Below are 13,731 nucleotides of genomic sequence, written 5' to 3' on the forward strand. Positions count from 1 at the left end.
TCAGAGAAGTTATACAGATTAGAATATACCAGACAATACATAGGGTGAATGAACTCACCCACTGGGAGTAAAGTGTCTCAGCTCGCCCAATGGGAAATTTCCTGAAGTCTCTAGTTCAGTAAGCTGGAAACGGGAATATGCTCAAGGTGCTAGCTCCTCTATATGCTGGCTTCTTCCCAGAGTCTTTCTTTCCCTCCAGGGCTGATGAGAGCATAGAGTTGAGTGAAACCTCTCATGAAAGTAGAAGACTAGAGGCAAAAATAAAAAAGAAAGAAAGAAAAACTCTCCTCCCTACCACTCATCAACACCACTCACACTGAACAAGAAGCGTTGAATAATCACTCTATCAAAGAGGATTTGTTGTGTGACCTTTTCCATCATTTCTCTTTTTTGTTTGTTTGTTTTTTGGTTTTTGGTTTGGCAATGGGGGTTAAGGGACTTGCCCAGGGTCACACAGCTAGTAAGTGTTATGTGTTTGAGGTCACATTTGAACTCAGGTCCTCCTGACTCCAGGGCCGGTGCTCAATCCCCTGCACTACCTAGCTGCCTGCTTTTCCATCATTTCTGACTCTTTGTAACCCCATCTGGAGTTTTCTTGGCAAAGATACTGGAGTAGTTTGCCTTTCCTTCTCCAGTTTATTTTATAAATGAGGAAACTGAGGCAAACAGGGTGAAGTGACTTGCCCAGCGTCACACAGCTAGTAAACGTCTAAAGCCAGATTTGAGCTCAGGTCTCCCTGTCTCCAGGACTGGCCTTCTGTTCACTGTGCCCCTTAGCTGCCCACAAAAGAGGTTAGCCTTATGTAAATAACTAGGTTTAAGCCTTATGTTACGTAAGATGAGGAGGGCATGGAGAAACAGCAATTGTGCTGAAGAAGATCTGGGATTTTAGGGGGCTGGAAGTTTCATATGAGTCAGCCAGATGATATGGCATACAAGAAAGGTGGGATAGCTCAGGTTACATTAAGAGGGAGGCGATAGTCCCACTGTACTCTACCCTCACCAGACCTCATCTGAAGCATTGGACTCTTCTCTGGACATCACAGTTAAGGAGAAACATTGTAAACTGGAGAACATCCAAAAGAAAGCACCCAGGATGGCAAAGGGCCTTGAGTCCATGACCTGTCAGGATGAATTGAAGGAAATGGTCATGTTTAGCCTGGAGAAGAAAAGATTTGAAGGGAAAGGAGATGACCCAAAGGGTAGAACCAGGAGCCATGGGTAGAAGTTGCAGACCAGCCAGTTTGTGGTTGATATCAGGAACAATTAGAGTTGTTCAAAAGATGAATGGTTTTCTTAGTAAGTTGTAGGTTCCCACACCTTGGCAGTCTTCAAGCAGAGGCTGCACAACCACTGGTCTGGTATGTTACCATACTGTCTGTGGGGTTTTCTTGGAAAAAAATACTGGAGTGGTTTGCCATTTCTTTCTCCAGTGGATTAAGACAAACAGAAGTTAAGTGTGGTCCAGAGCCACGCAGCTAGTAAGAATCTGAGGCTAGATTTAAACTCAAGTCTTCCTGACTCCAGGCCCAGAATTCTATCCACTGAGCTGCCTAGCTGCCTCCTATAGGACAGTGGGAATTTCTTTAGTATATAGAAATGGCTGCCAAGACTAGATGCACTAGATGCACTTCCAACTCTAGAATTCTCTGATTCTATAACATATACCAAAATATCCATAGCAGTACTTTTTTGTGGTAGCAAAGAATGGGAAATGAAATGGTACCCATTAATTGGAGAATGGATGAAAAAACTATAGTATATTTGTATAACAATATTACGATGCCATGATGATAAATATGAGGATATTTGAGGAAACTTGGGAAGACTTATATGGACTGATGCCAAATAAAACTGGCTGAACAGCAAGAATAACGTACACAATGATGGCAATAGTGTCAATGAAATGCCTATGAAAGGGTCACTAAAAGAGAGTCAGACACCAAGAATGGTTTTTCTACCAGGAAGTAGATAATGAAACATACACCTTCTACAGGAAGCCTTTCACAATCCCTCTTAATTCTAGTCCCTTCTTTCTGTTATTTCCTGTATGTCTTCACATAGCTTGTTTGTACACTGTCGTTTGCATGCGTTTCCCCCATTAGACTGTAAGCTCCTTGAGGGCAGGGACTGTCTTTTGCCTTTCTTTGTATCTCCAGCACTTAGCACAGTGCCTGGCACATAGTAGTCACTTAATAAATACTTTTTGATTGACTCCCTTCCCCTCTTCAGTCAGTCAATAAGCATTTTTAAAGTACCTGCTATGTGCCAAGCACTGTGCTAAGTACTGAAGATACAAGGAAAGGAAAAATAGTCCCTTCTCTCGGGGATCTCATGCTCTAATGGGGGAGAGAACATGGGCAAACAAGACAAAGCAAAACAACCGAAACTAAGTACAAACAAGATACACACAGGATAAACAGGAGATAATAGTTCTTCTTTAAAATAATATTTCCCCCCAATTACAAGTAAAAACAATTTTTAACATTTTTTTTACGTTTTGAGTTCCAAATTCCTTCCCTCTTTGAGACGGTAAGTGATCTGATATAGGTTATATATGTGCAATCACGTAAAATATTTCCGTATTAGTCTAAATTGGAGATAATCAACAGAGGAAAAGCATTAGCATTAAGGAGGAAAGCTTCTTTTAGAAGGTGAGATGCTAGCTGGAATCTGAAGGAAGCCAGGAGACAGAGAGGGCTAAGGAACTAGTTGGACAAAATATCACATACATGGTCCAACTTGATCATTGTTGGGATTTTTGCTTAACTATTTTTCTTTGTTATGAAGGGGAAGATTCTATTCTGATGGCCGTAGTGGGGTGGGAGTATTTCCAGAAATGATCATGATGTAAAAGCAAAAAGCATCAATAAAATGTATTTTAAAATAAAATAAATGCTTTTAGGCTTTTTTTTAAAAGTAGGATGCTCCATACAGTGCTTTAAGAACTAGTAGAAGTTATTTATCTTTCCCCTGGACTACAGTTGATGGGCTCGGCCTGAGTAATGGATGGCGTTGAGCTGAGTTCTTTCAATGGCTAGCATTGCCTCTGTTGTTTAATTTTTAATTGATGGAGGTACGCTCCCAGCATCAAGATGGGCACATTTTATGAAATATTAAAAAATCAATGAAGTAAATAATGGCACTACAGGGGATAGACGTGTCTGTGCCCCTCCAGGGAGCTGGGGCTACAATGCTGAAATATGAACACTGGCCCTCTTACCTAATGCTGAACTCTGAGATGAAGGACACATTGGCAGGGAATCTTGAAAATGCTCTGAGCTTGAAAGGGGCACCTCCCTTTTCCCCGTTGAGATCCTCTGGGAGAGAACCATGTTCTTGAACTCTATTGTTTCTCCTCCCTGGGCATACACTCAGCTTGGGACCTGAGTTCATCTGTGAGATAATTATATATTCTCACACAGCTATTTGCTGCATGTGCTGTTTGAGGTTAGCAGTACTTTGCAATGAGACCCATAAGAAAGAGGGGCCTTTAGGACTGGAATCAGTTTGGCATGTATTCTGATCACTAACTCACTCAGAGGTGGGGCTCAAAGGGGAAAAAAAAAATCTATTCTCTCTTTCCTGGGATACTTCGTCATCTTTTTATGGAGTTTCCTTTGATGAAAAATGTTCATTTAAAAGACAAGCATCCCATCCCAGGAGTGGAAGGAAAGCAGTGTGTGACTCACGATCACAATAGTTTCAGTACATATAAAGTTCTACCATATTTATGGATCCGAGCCCACCACTGCTCCCAAATAACCTTTGTAATCACCCAGAAAAAAAAAGAGGATACCCCCATTCCCAGCAGGTAGCCGTTCTCCAGCCAGCTGACTGCTGCAATTACAGACATTTTATTTTTTTAATTTCTTTTTAATTTTCTTTTTTTTATTATGAACTTAATCATAAAAACCCACAATCATTTCAATATGTAAAAAATTACTCGAAAAAAGAGGATTATTTATGAAACCATGAACTTGTTATGTTTAGTTTGCCTTTTAAAAGAATGTATTAGAAGTAGCATGACAGTAACAAGATTGCCCTGTTTGTGCTACTTTCCTAACTATATTTTCCTAATTATATTTTTTCCTTGATGGACCCTGTTTGGAGCAGCAAGCTAGAGTTGGGCTTTTGTGGGAAGGGGAGAAATACTAACGTTATCAGGGTGCCCTGGTTGGGGGGACAGGCAGCACATGCCTGTCTAATCCTTTCTCTCAGGAGCCACCACCTGGGCTTTAACCTGGACTCCATCCCTCCCACTTAATTGTTACTGGGATCTTCAGCAACAATTCTTGTGGTCTAGTCTATCTTTGCTAATTAGAAAATTTCTGTTCTTCTGCCCCCTCCTCCCCCTGAGTCCTTTTTGAAGGGAAAACTGGTTGTTTTCAAGGATGGCAATTCTCAAGGGATATCAGTGTCCTAGATTTAGGGCTAGAGGACACCTGTTTAGTCTAACCCACCCGTTTAAGAGATAAAGGGTTAAGCCTGGAGAGGTTAAGTGACTTGACCAAAGTCATACAGCTGCTAACTAGCAGAGTCTGGATTCAAACTCAGGTCCTGTGACTCCAAAACCAATACTGTTTCCCTCACAGTACAATGGGGTTCATTGCACTGAATGGTTGTAGTGCTATGGTCACCTCCTTGTTACCCAAGGTACCTATAGCATCGTCATCTACATGCATCATACACCCCACACAATACCTCAGACCCCCGAACTGAATATTGGAAGAGTAGAACTAAGATAGTAGGCAAACCATGTGAAATTGTGATTGCCCAAAATCGTAAGAGTAAGCTAAAGAACACATGGTATAGTGGAAGGCAACTAGGTGGTGCAGTGAATGGAGTGCCAGGCCTGGAGTCGAGAGGACCTGAGTTCAAATCCAACCTCACGCACATTTGCTAGCTGTGTGATCCTGGGCAAGTCACTTTACCCTCTGCCTCAGTTTCCTCATCTGAAAATGCAGAATGAAATGGCAAACCACAGTATCTTTGCCAAGAAAACCTCATATGGGGTCACAAAGAGCCTCAGACACAACTGAAAGAACTCAATAACAACAAATAGTGGAGTGGCGATCAACAGATCTCCATTCTAGTCCTAACCCTGCTATTAACAACGGAATGACCTAGGGGCAAGTCACTTAGCTACCCTGGGATTCTGCTTACTTCATCAGCAAAACCTATTCTCTCTCTCCTATTCTAATATTCTCTGATTCTCAAAAGAACTCTAGTACTGACCTCACCGGGTTGTTGTGAGGCTCAGAAGAGAACTATGTAAAGTGTTTTACAAAATGTACAAGACGAAGGATCAGCTATTTTTCCCCAGGAGAACATAAGCTCCTTGAGGGAGCAATAGCTTTCCCTCCCTAGTTTTGTCTTTGTATCCTCAGCGCCTAGCACAGAGACTTAGAGATCCCAGGTACTTATCAATTGTTTACTGAATTTGAATTTATATAATCCTAAGTATATCAAAGAAAGAGATGAACAGGTACAAAATATTTATAGCAACCCTTTTTGTAGTAGCAAAAATCTGGAAACTAAGAGAGTGCCTACCTATAGGAAAATGACTGAACAAATTATGGCATATGAATGTAACAGAATGTTATTGCATGATAAAAAATGATGAAACAAATATTTGCAGAGGAAATTCAGAAGGTCTCGATGAAATAATGCAGAATAAAGTGAGCAAAACCAGGATAATGATTTATGTGGTAACAACCAAATTATAAAGAAAAACAACTTTTAAAAACTTGAGGGTTTTTTTTTTTATCAATACAATGACAAATCCTGACGCTGCCCACCTCCTGACAAGGAGGTAATGGATATAATTGGAGCATGAGACACACATTGCTGGGAATGACCATTGTGAGAATTTGTTTTGCTCGACTATGCATATTTGTTATGAGAGTTTTATTTTCATTTTGTTGTTATAGTTGTTGTTTGTTTTGAGGGAGGGTCAGTAGGAAGGAGGGAAAATAAATGTTTGTTGTTTGCAAAAATTAAAATGAAATGCTTTTTGAGTATCCCTAGTTTGTTTTGGCTAGAAATTCAGTGGCCTCTCAACAGCCAATTTGCACAGAAGCTTAAACTTGCTCTATTTTTCCAATTTTGACTGGTTCGCCCCTCCTTGGGCAGGTTGGTGGCCCTTGACATCCAGGGCCTCAGCTTGTTGGTGGAAGATAGTACAGATACCTGATTGGCTTTAGACCTACTCCAGCTTAGAACTCTCAAACTCATTCAATCCACTGGCCTCAACCTCTCTAAAAGCAGGGACTACAGATGTGTAACACCATGCCTGGCAAACTTAATTAATAAGAACTTCTATGTCGTCACTCCTCCAACAATACAGTAGAAGAAATCTGATCTGTGCAGAGAAGAGGAAGTCCTTGTAAGACCACAGCTAAGGTGTAAACATGCAGATTTTCACTTTCCCTTTTGCTGAATGGTGGTCAAAGGCAATGAGTTGTGGTTTGGAAATGCAGAGTTTGATATTTCTCTGAGACATCTGGTTAGAAAGGCTTGAATGCCTTGATGAGAGCTGAGTATTCCATGAAATGGGGAAGGTGGGAATGTACTCCATACAAGAAAGGGACAGCTATGCGGTCACAGAGGAGGGAGATAGATAGGCTTCCATGTATGGAGAGCAGCAAGTTCACCATCTTGCCTGGAGCATCGAGTGTACGAAAAGGAACACTATATAATGAATCTGGAAAAAAAGCTTGAAGCCAGATTGTGATGGATTTTAAATGCCAAACACAGGAGTTTGATTTTTATCCTAGTGGCAACACACACACACACACACACACACACACACACACACACACACACACACACACACAGAGGAGTGCTGATTTTCCTTTAGTATTTTCACTAAGTGCTTATAGCTTTCTATAAAATTTGATTTCACCTGTCCTAAAATTTGAGTACTTTGTAAGATGTTGACAGAGTTGTGCCATTTATAGTGAGGACCAATCATTAAAATCACTACAGCTGTCATTCTGTACCAGGCCCTTTTACAACTAACACCTTGTACAGTGGGGTTGATGTTTATGCATAGAGGATCACCTTCCCAGAAATAGTATGAGAGAGAGAGAGAGAGAGAGAGAGAGAGAGAGAGAGAGAGAGAGAGAGAGAGAGAGAGAGAGAGAGAGAGAGAGAGAGAGGAAGAGGAGGAGGGGAGGGAGGGGGGGAAGAGAGGAAGAGAGGAAGGAGGGAGGGAGGGAGGGAGAGAGAGAGAGAGAGAGAGAGTGTGAAGGAGGGAGGAAGAGGGAGAGGGAGAGGGAGAGGGAGGGAAGGAAGGAGACAGAAGAGAAGAGAGGGGGGAAGAGAGGGAGAGAAAGAGAGAAAGGGAGAGAGAGAAGAGAGAGGAGAGAGAGAGAGAGAGAGAGAGAGAGAGAGAGAGAGAGAGAGAGTGGAGTGTGAAGGAGGGAGGGAGAGGGAGAGGGAGAGGGAGAGGGAGAGGGAGAGGGAGGGAAGGAAGGAGACAGAAGAGAAGAGAGGGGGAAGAGAGGGAGAGAAAGAGAGAAAGGGAGAGAGAGAGAGAGAGAGAGAGAGAGAGAGAGAGAGAGAGAGAGAGAGAGAGAGAGAGAGAGAGAGAGAGAGACTGATTTACTATCTACAAGTCTTCTCCACTTACAGGATAGTTCCTTTCTGCCCAATTTCTTTTCAGAGAGGAAATTTCCAGGAAGCAGGAAGATGAAGATGATGTGTCAAAAGCCCAATAAAATCAGGTGTCTACACTTATGCTGGTAAACCATATGGTCCTGCTTACCTTTTGTCCTATTCAACTGCCTCTGTTTCTAGGCTTGTTCTGCCCTGGGTGGTGCAGAGAAATATAGCCTTTTCAGAAATATAGCCTTATCAGTGCTTTGTTCTCATAATGTATTACTCTAATACATCTGTTGCCTTAATGATATATTAATGTAATACATCATCAGAATGAGGCAAATGGATGATACATTACACAAAGGATGGTACCATTCAGGAAAAGAAGGGTTTATGTACAGTTAACAAAAATAATAATAATAATAATAATAATAATAATAATAACAATAATAGCCAACATCCAGGGATTGGGGAAACTATGTTTTCTACCAGGAAGAAGCCCTGGAGTTAAATGACCTCCATGGTGGCATTTTTTAACCAATTCAGAGGATAACATTGAAGGCTGGAAGAGACCTCATAGATCAATTAATTCATCCCCCATATCATTTAACAGAAAATTTTAGAGCTAGAGAGGTTCCCTGATTCATCAAAGGCCACATAGGTAGTAACAGAGCTAGCGTTTAAGGCAAGGTCATCTGATTCTGGCTCTTTCCACTACAGTATGCCAGATTTGTAAAACATTGGTTGCTACCTACTCTATAAAATCTATATATGTAATTATGGTGTCTACCATCAACCCTGGGTCATAGTGATGCCCATATTATATCTATTCGCATCATTTTTATTAGGGAATCCTACTTATTTACATCTAACCACGCGAAGCCACCTAACATTGGCCTTTAGGTAGGCTGAACACCATAGCATATCTCATTACAATCATGTGAACTTTATTCATTGTTGAGTGTTAATTATTGCTAAGGCAAGAAGCATCCTTTGCCATATGACATTGATCTTCATCCTATCATTAACCTGAAGCCAATTTAATCCCAACCTCCATTTTCAGCACCACATAAACAATTTATTTTTGCAATTTTAGATCACCCAAAGACCAACACTATCAGGGCGCTCCACACTCTTTTGCGTATTGTGGTGATTTGTTCCTTCTTAAGGCATCTAGGCACCCAAGTTCAAAAAGCATGGTGGAAACGAGATCGCAGAATGGAGATGTCTCTGATAGCTTTTGCTTTTCTGAAAGAAGGTTCTTTAATGAAGACCCAGGATGGAATAAAAGCCCAAGATTTAACACTTTTCACTGTGGGCCTCCTCTCTGTGGTTAAGCCAAGGACAAAGATTTTCATTAAGTCCACGGGAGCCATAGCGCTACTGTTAAATAGCTTATTTCACATAAGTACCTTGGCACTTACATATAATAAGCCACTTTTTAACACTAATATTTCCCCTGGTGATGCTATATGTCTGTGAATCATGTAATGCCACAATCTCCAAAGAATGAAAATTGTGGGTGATACAAAGGGCAGTTATAAGCATAATATATGCTGGGCGTAAGTACTCTGCAACATATCTCCAATAATGATTTGTGCATAAGAAATAACATAAATGATTTTATCTTAATACCATATGATGGGAAAAGCAGGTGAGCCACATGTGTGACGGGAATGAAGGATAAGACATGGTAGTCCAAGTTTTTGCATGCAGCTAGGTGCTGCAGTGGATAGAGCGCCAGGCCTAGAGTCTGGAAGATTCATCTTCCTGAGTTCAAATCTGGTCTCAGACACTTACTAGCTGTGTGTCCCTGTGCAAGTCATTTAACCTTGTTTGCCTTAGTTTCTTTACCTGGAAAATAAACTGGGGAAGCATATGGCAAACCACTCCAGTATCTTTGCCAAGAAAACCCCAAATGGGGTCATGAAGAGTCAGACCCAACTGAAAAACGATTGAACAATCCAAGTTTGACATTGGTACGCATGAAATAAATGCTTTTTAAAAAAAGAAGAAAGAAAGTTAGAGGATGGCAAACTGAAGCATTGGATAGACCCCCTACGGAGGATTTATGAGAGGGAAGGAACAAGTGTCATAGAAGAAGTTCCTCCACTGCTGGAGGAACTGCATTCTGAGATCACAAATCCATTGACCCATTAAAGGAAAGTATTTCAAGTGAACATTTACCAAGCAAAAGTTCTCTCAAATAAATGGAATGGATACTGCTGAACAGAACACTAATAGAGTATACTTGAAGCCACCATCAGAAACAAGAGCAAGATTCAAGCTATTCCATCTACCCAGAAAGATTTCCTTAGGAAATTAAATGTTAGGACTACGGAGGAGGGTGGCAGGAATTCCTGCTGAGAATTTTATTTTGTGTTTTCTATTCTTCTTGACCTCACACTTGCATTTAAATGCCGGCAATAACAGTTTGACACAGTGAGAGCCATTGAAACAATGCTACTTAATGCACATAACTGAAGAATAAGTTGAAATTGTAAGTACAATCTCATCTGATTGCAAGTGGAAGACAGTTTACAAAACTTGCCAAGGCCTCCTTCACTGAATGCGGTACTCAGGAACTTGTTATGAGCAGTTTTCTAGAGAATAAATGTGGTTTTCTAAGTGTTTCAGAATATTTGCCTGTCAGTCATATGTTAGCTGTACATGTACCTATGTTTTTGTGATTCCATTATAGAAAATGTGTTGTCAAATGATTAGGAGCATGGGTTGAATTATATTCCTAACTCAGCCAAAGACATTCTCTCTGGCCTTAGCTTCCTTGTAGAAGTTCTTTGGGTCTGAGTTTATTCATGAAAGTTCATCTTTAGCCACCCCATTAAAGAAGAATTGTACCTTAAATACGCTCCTGATAGCCATGGATAAAAGGGAAGATGCAATAGAGAGTTGGAGTTTTTCTATAAAGTTTTGTAAGATTTGCAAAGCACTTTACACACATTTTCTCATAACTCTCCTGTGAGGTAGGTATGAGAGGCTTTAGCTTCATTTCTCAAATGAGAAAACTGAGGCTCAGAGAAGTTTAGTGACTTGCCCTTGGTCACTCAGCTAGTGTCACAGCCAGAGTTTGAACCCAAATCTGCCTAACTCCACAGCCAGCAATCTAGGCACTATACCATGTCAACCTCTTCTCAAAAGAATATAAGCAGCATACTTAAGAAAGCTAAAAATCTGCAGACCTGTAAATTAATTGGGTATCTTTTTTTCCCATTCTGATTATTTATGGGCTTCTTTGGTAGCTACAATAAAATCAAATATACTTACTGTACCCCAGTTTTACACAGGGATAACAGGTTAATGACATTAAAAGTAACCATTCCACATTATTGTCCAGTATTAAAGATAGCTTTTCCTTTCTCCTCTCTCTACTCCCCCACAAAACAATGAAAAAAGTCCTCCTTTTTATGGTAGGAATGAAGACTTACACCCTTCTAAAACTCCTTCATTCACCAAACCTTTATTAAGGATCACCTCTGTACAGTAACACTGTGCTGGTGATGAGATACTGTATTTGTTTTTAATAGAGCTCACCCATCTCCCCTCTATAGGCTGTATTAGTAAGACGAAATCTTTGAAAAATAATTAACTTCTTCATACACACACACACACACACACACACACACAAGGCAGTGTGATTTAGTGGATAAGGAGCTGGCTTTGCATTCTGGGTTCAAGTCCTGATTCTAAAATAGTTGGCTGTGTGATGATGGACAAGTTTCTTGACCACTCAGTGCCCACAGGCATCTCTCTTTGACCATTAGTTGTTGTTGTTTGTCTTTCATTCTCAAAGAGAACCATAGTATCAGGAAGGTGATGCCATGATGTGCAAGTGAATTGGATTTAAGTGAGTCACCAGCCTCACTTTCCTCTGGAGGTATCTGGGTCTAGTGGCAAGATATAGATCAAGACATCTGGAGATGACCCTCTTAACATTAGGTAAGAAATGAGGCAAAGAATGGCCTTTTTTGCCTACTTAAAAAAAATCAGTGTAGGAGGCCAAGATCGTTAGGGTTTCTGCCCAAAGTAGAAACAATTGCTATTTACATTCACTCTGAACCATCAGGCTCAAACAATGACCAAATGGGGCTTGGACTGGGACCTATTGTTGGCCGGTCAATGAGAGCCGAGTGATTTGAGTTTAAGGCATAGTCCTTAAGAAAGAAATCTAGTCTATAATCTCCAAGATATTTTTCAAGGTTTCAGTGATCAAAATTTTTATTCCTTTGGGCAGAGTACCTACAGGTAAGGGTATGATACTCTATGTGGACAGAGGGAAAGGAAAGAAGAAGCAGAGGGAGAGACTAGAGGGAGGGAGAGGAGGGTAAAAGAGAAAAGAAGGAAGGAAGGAAGGAAGGAAGGAAGGAAGGAAGGAAGGAAGGAAGGAAGGAAGGAAGGAAGGAAGGAAGGAAGGAAGGAAGGAAGGAAGGAAGGAAGGAAGGAAGGAAGGAAGGAAGGAAGGAACGAGCTGCGTTGCCCAACTGGAACTGGCCATGGGTCCCCAAGGGGACAGCTCCTACTACTCACAGGTTGTTGTTTGTCCTTCATTCTCAAAGAGGACCATGCCAACAGGAAGATGATTCCCTGACTTGCAAGTGAATTGCATTTAACTGAGAGTGAGGTTGGTGACAACACAGCTTAAATCTCAGTCACTTAAATCCAATTCACCATATTACAGAAATGATGAAAGGGAAAGAAGAAGGGAAAAGGGGGAGGAAGGGGAAAGGGAAGGGAAAGAGGTAAGGAAAAGGGGAAAAGGGAAGGGAGGGAAAGAGAGGGAAGGAGAGGGGAGGGGTCACTCAGGCATCTTTTTTTAAAAACAATGAAGAGAAAAGAAGGAAAGAAAGCCAGGAAGAACCATAGATAAGCAGGACAGTTTTGAAAGCTACAGACTGAGCTTATCATATACTTGAGAAACAATCTGTACATTGTCATAATCTAGAGTTTCATATATAATCTTTTGGTCTACTATGTCTATGGAAATGCCCATTTTGTTTGATGCTTGTTAAGTTCAGAATAAAAATAAACTTTAAAATATATTTGTACCAGGTTTTGTTGTTGTTATGTCAAAGAACTGAAAACTAAAGGGACACTCATCAATTTGGAGTGGCTAAATGACCTATAGTATATGAATGTAGCAGAATATTAATTGATTGTAAGAAACCTAGGAAAACTTATATGAGCTGATGCAAAGTGAAGTGAATAGTACCCACCAAAATTATATCATATGTTCACATAATACAATAACAACAAGATTATAAAGACAAACTTTGAAAGGCTTAAGAATTCTGATCAATGTAATTTCCAACTGTGATTTCAGAGGATGGATGATGAAACAGGAGATCCCACTCCCAACAAAGAAGTGATGGGCTGAAGATGCAGATTAAGACGAATATTTTAGGAAATGGCCAATATAGGGATTTATTTTGTTTGACTCTACATATTGGCTATATGTTTTATTTTCCTGTTTTTAATGCAAAAGGGAGAAGGAAGTGGGAGATATGGGTAGAATAGCCAAAAATAAAATTGTTTAAAAGGTTAGGGTTCCCCAAGTGATTATCATTGTCTCTTTTCTCTTCTCTTTAAATTATCATTCAAGGAAATCTCATTCATTCTCATATCTTCAATAACCTGCTTGTAAATGTCTCCTAAATCTACATTCACAGCCTTAATATCTCTTTAAAAAAAAGAAAAGAAAGAAGGATTTCTGAAGCATTTTTAAATACATGTAAGGGAATGAAGGAAGGCCAGAGAGACTGTCAGACAAGCAGGACAGCTTTTGAAAACTACATTTTAAATTTATTATTTTTTTTAAAAAAGCAAACTGCATATAATAGAGATTCACAGTTTCATGTATAGTCCTCTTTTTTCTGTCCTACTGTGTGGAAATAGTATATGGAAATGCTTGTTTTATTTGCTGTTCATTAATACAGAATAAAAAATAAAATAAAAAACTTTTAAAAAATTGTCTGTGTCCTATACGTTTACTTTTCTTACAACACACTCTTTCTTCAGCCTTTTTCTTCTGTTTCCTGTCCCTCTCTCCAACCTCATCCCAACTACTTTAGTAAAACTGGTCTTTCAAAGGTTTGCAATAACCTCCTAGGC

This window comes from Phascolarctos cinereus, unplaced genomic scaffold (assembly GCF_003287225.1).
Source record: "Phascolarctos cinereus isolate Bilbo 61053 unplaced genomic scaffold, phaCin_HiC Scaffold_9;HRSCAF=440, whole genome shotgun sequence".
Taxonomy (NCBI): Eukaryota; Metazoa; Chordata; class Mammalia; order Diprotodontia; family Phascolarctidae; genus Phascolarctos; species Phascolarctos cinereus.